The sequence below is a fragment of the Lepisosteus platostomus genome, chromosome 11 (genome assembly GCF_059453375.1).
Source record: "Lepisosteus platostomus isolate fLepPlt1 chromosome 11, fLepPlt1.hap1, whole genome shotgun sequence".
In the NCBI taxonomy this organism is placed as follows: Eukaryota; Metazoa; Chordata; class Actinopteri; order Semionotiformes; family Lepisosteidae; genus Lepisosteus; species Lepisosteus platostomus.
Genome location: NC_142621.1, coordinates 26326743 through 26331577, shown reverse-complemented (window position 1 = coordinate 26331577; position 4835 = coordinate 26326743). Strand labels below are relative to the sequence as shown.

At 37.5% G+C, this 4835-nt stretch overlaps 1 long non-coding RNA gene across 1 annotated transcript; it reads left to right on the top strand.

The window, feature by feature from the left end:
• Positions 1-2468: 2468 nt before the first annotated feature.
• Positions 2469-4464, top strand: LOC148652282 (uncharacterized). The gene is made up of 3 exons (XR_015925050.1): positions 2469-2896; positions 3193-3259; positions 4252-4464. It is a non-coding gene; the product is annotated as an uncharacterized LOC148652282 (long non-coding RNA).
• The last annotated feature ends 371 nt before the right edge of the window (positions 4465-4835 follow it).

Here is a 4835-nt window from a genome sequence, read left to right as displayed (position 1 = left end):
TCCCTGATTGGTTGATCAAGGCGAGATATGAGTCACTTACTCCTGACACTTAGTAATGCAGTCCAGATGTCCAACTGGCACTCCCTAAACAGATAGGCGCCAATGGATGACCATTGATCATGATAGCCAGGCTTAGCTAAGTGCATCCCCCTGTGGGAGCTGTCCTTATCAGAAGAAAACATCTTGCATGAATAGTTTCTCTGTGACTGCACCACAGAGATGAACAGAGAAATGGGGCCTCATTTGGGAAGCTCAGAAACACTTAATTCTGCCTTATTATTAAGCCTCGCCGCTACACTATTTACAGCCCCAGATACCTCAGAATGTAATCCAACAATGGGAAGCAATATCCAATGTGAGCTGGTTTCTGTCAAACAAGTGGCCAGCTGTATTTACAGAGAACTGCTGCAGAGTGCTGGTTCCAAAGACAACTTACAACAAGCAGTAGCAGCCAAGAGTGAGGCCCTGGCCCAAAAGATAGTTGATTCTCTTGTGAGAGAAATTATGAAGTTCCAACATTCAGATATCGAGTCTTCAGACGCTCCTCAAGCTGACAATGATATGGAAACCCGGAGCACCGAGCAGCTCATGTGCACCAAAATGGACCAGTTAGAACCTTCACCTGTTATTGGTCGAACAGATGCAGTGAAAGATATCTCTCCCAGTCTTTAGGATATGGTGAAGGGCTTTTAATGGTGTCTAAAATATATTGCTCTTCAAGGTACTCCAAAACTGAAGTAACAACCTCTCTAGCCAGAAGGCTTTCATCTGAAGCCTTCTTTGCCACTGTTGTGCAATAAACCTCCTGGTCTAACTCTTTTTTCATTGCTTCACAAATGGTTCCAGCAGTTTCTACTGTATAGGTGCACAAATCTGAAATATCTGACACAGAATCAGAAAACACTGAATTTGTTGGTGAAGAGCTGACACTTGAGCTCTTTGCATTGCTTTGAGCAGGAGAACTGGAACTAGATACATCTTCTTCAGTCTGGGTGAGTAAAGATTTGAGCTTTCCAAATAAAGTCCTTACAATGCCTTTTGCAACTGAACTCAAGTCAAAAGTACGATCAATGGATCCTGTTTCTGTGCTGCCTCTAGAAGTTTGAGGAGCAGCAGCAACATTTTTATTGGATTCTTGCAGATATTTATTTGTTTCAATACAATTCAGTGCAAACAAAACATTTATCACCTATCAATATAAGACCTATTTTTACTTACTTGTCAGGGTTCGTTGTTTCCCATGTTAACATTTAGAAATTTGCAACCAAATTTTGAATGCCAGCACAGATGCAACTAATACAAATATACTGTTGTCTATACAGTATAGTAAAAATCTATTATAGATATGGGTTGTATGTATAGAAAAATATATACAGTACAGTATTTCTAATATATAAATGAAGCAAGAACAACAGAATACCAGTCTAACCAAAGAAATAGAATGGTCAGTATTGCATATTTTAAGTGGATCCCTTAATTTATAAATAATTAAGTGTGCAGACCCCTGTTTCATTCCAGAGGAGGCAGTATCAAAGGGTTCTTTTGGCATCGAGTCTATGGTAGAAAGTGAAGTCACCCCCTTGGAACCTGGACAGCTTAATATTCTCTCAATCAAAACCTAGTGGGAGCTGATCTGAACATGTCAGGGAAGGAACCACTAAGCAACAGCTAGGTGGACTAAAATTCAGGATTTACTGTACTGAAGGAACAAATTAACATATTTCTTTACATTTGTTCTTCAGTTATGACACTGTGCATTTTAACCTCAAGAAGCTATCTGGAAAAATAAAATGCATCCATTACATTCAGACATTACAAGCAGTGTACCTTACCTGTCCATATAAATTGTTATTGTTATTGACCAACAGTTCCAAACCTGTAAAAATGTCTCTTATCAAATTAGGATGGACCTGTTCTGTACCTACTGTAATTAACAGACATTTGTGTAGAAAGTACTGGAAAATGGAACTCTTATTTTGTAAATATGATGATAGTTGTGATGTGCATTTTCCTTTACAATAAAACTACAAATCCAGATTTGTTTTCCCTAATACTGTATAACATCTCAGAAATATCCCTATTGTCAGTTCATAGCATACGTACTAAACTCACCTGTCTGTGGATGTCAGCTTTATCACTCAATTAGTACAAGAGCAATCAGGTGAGTTAATGCTACTATAGAGAGACTTGCTCACAGTATCGTCTACATTTCCAAACTGATATCTGCATCATAAAAAAACTGAGATGCATTATTTTCTATACATGCAATTGTAAACATTCACATTGATTTCTTATTTTATATTCCATTGTCTGCCTTTATTCTAGTGTTAACGTCAGTGCTAAACATATACACACCCCATAATCCTTATCTTCTTCTCCGTAAGAGAAGTGTTACTTGTTTTGATTTACTTTTAAAAATGAAACAACAGTCACTGAACTGTAACTTTTTGTTTTTTTGTGACAGGAGTTGCCCGGACACTCATCTTGGTATGTGTACACTCCCAGCCTTAATAAGGACAAAAATCTCAGTCCAGCCCAAAGCAAGAGTGGTCTGCGCATTGACATAGCAAAACATTACATGACCCCAATGCAACTGACCAAAACATCTGAGAGCGAAGGGCTTCTCTCGCACAGCAACATCCCCTTTGCAGTTAATACGCCGGATGGAGATGTGAATGTGAGCCAGAAAGTCAAGAAACATCCTTTGAAAAAGTTTGGCTCCATGATAAAGCATAAGATCATGGGTAATAGGTCAAAAGACGTCAGAATTCAGAATGAAACAAATCCATCTTTGGAAAACTTAAGAGCCCAGGGAACATCCAGTGGACGTGGGAGCTGTGAAAGCTTTGGACCATTTAAAGTGCCTGATGAGTACAACGAGCCTCAAAAACACAAGGTATTGATTAGATACCCAAACTTTAATTATTAATTAATTTGGGCATTATTGTATTTTTAATATTAGCACTACAGAAATAATTTGAATAGAATGCTCATTTGTACATCAAATAACATTCTAGAAGACATTCCTATTAATTGCAAACAACAAGAATAGCAACTGCTATGGTGGCCAATGCTGAATGTTCTGTATGAATAATGACTACAAATTTATCAAGATCAATACAGTACGTAACAGTTCAAGTTTAATACCTGTGGAAGAAATATTCCTAAATTGTTTTCTTTGTGTGCTCATAGTTCTTCAAAAAAGAAGTTTTTAGTTTGGACAGATTCAGTAGGAACAAGCCTCAGAACACTCCAGATGGTGAGTATTTAGTTTGTGACTGTGATTTTATTTTGTGTAGCACATTAGTGACAAGTGTGGTTCAGAATTAGACATTGGATGGAATTTATGTAGAATGGGGGAATTCATCCTAAATTTAGAATCCTTTAAAAAACAAACTGATTTGTATACAAATTGGCCTTAGTGTTCTGCAAACGTCAAGTTTTATTGACTCTGCTACCTCCATAGGAATGGTGAGGCAGAACTCTAAACTCCACTCTGATCAAGTGGTCAACTGTGCACCTCTACTCTTCCCTGATCTCTCTTCTTCTAAATAGTCCATTGTCCAGTGCATCAATCTTTGGAAGTCCTCTTCAACAGTACTCTATTTTCTCCATTTTCAGTGCCCTCCCTCATTCCCTTCTATAGTATCTCTCGGTATAGTAAATATGACTAAATGTGACTTATATGATAGATATAAGATATAAGCTAATACGTCTTCCTTCTTTTACAAGTAAAGTTATGAAAACCACTTTAGAACTAAACAACAGAATCGCTCATATGAAAATAAGACCCTAGCAGTAGTCAATATGGTTTTAGAAAAGGTCATTCTTCCTTTACCATCTTGTTAAAATTCTTCAAACAAGTCACAGCAGTAAACACACACAGAACGTACAAAATGATATGATTAGATTTTAAAGATGCTTTTGATAATGTTCTTCTTAAATTAAAGGCAATAGGCATTTAGGGAAATTCATGTATTGAACTGGTTAAGGGACAGGTAATAGTACAGATCAGGGGTGAATAGTCCAATAGAAGATGACAGGAATAATAGTTATGAATGTGATTGAAATGACTGAAAAACAGTTGTCTAATAGCCAAATTATCACACACCTTTAATCAAATAGCTTCTTATTGAATAAACCTGACATTAAGATGCCTCTGGGTAGAACTGTATCCAAAGTCTATCTGACCTGCTGCCATGGAATAAAGAAACTGGAACAGTGACATGTCAAACCACTCTGTGTTTCCAGGGATCCCTGTAATTCCAAACTCCAGGAAGATGCCTAAAAAAACATCTTTGCTGTCGAAGATGTCGACTGCTTTATCCAGAGCCTTCCTGTAATAATCCATCTGCCACCATCAAACATGTTTCACATGGAGGGGAAACTCCTTGCAATGCAAAATCAAAAAAGGAGTTTTAATGATGGGAACTACTGTTTCTGAAATAAAAATAATTGCATTCATGTTTTTGTATAAAGTTGTGTTATTCAAATAGGTGAGCACACTACCACATCCATGACCACTCAACTAAATCACAAAATGGTTTGTTAGTTTTAATGTTGTCTGTAAATGTCTTATTGGTGTACTACACCATTAAAAAAAAAACAGTCTTAGCCTTCATAATTCTATTCATAGTTATAGCAAGACCTGATTTACTCTAAGTATTCAAAATCCTCAAAGCTACTGACCCACAGTAGTGCACTTCATAAGATTTAGTAGTGCAGCATGAACTGTTCCGATCCGAGTTCCAAAAGTCTGTGTGCGAGTTCCTCTTGCGCACGCCGGTGAGTGCACAAGATCAACGGTAAAGCTGCCAGAACTGAGAGGGACCCAC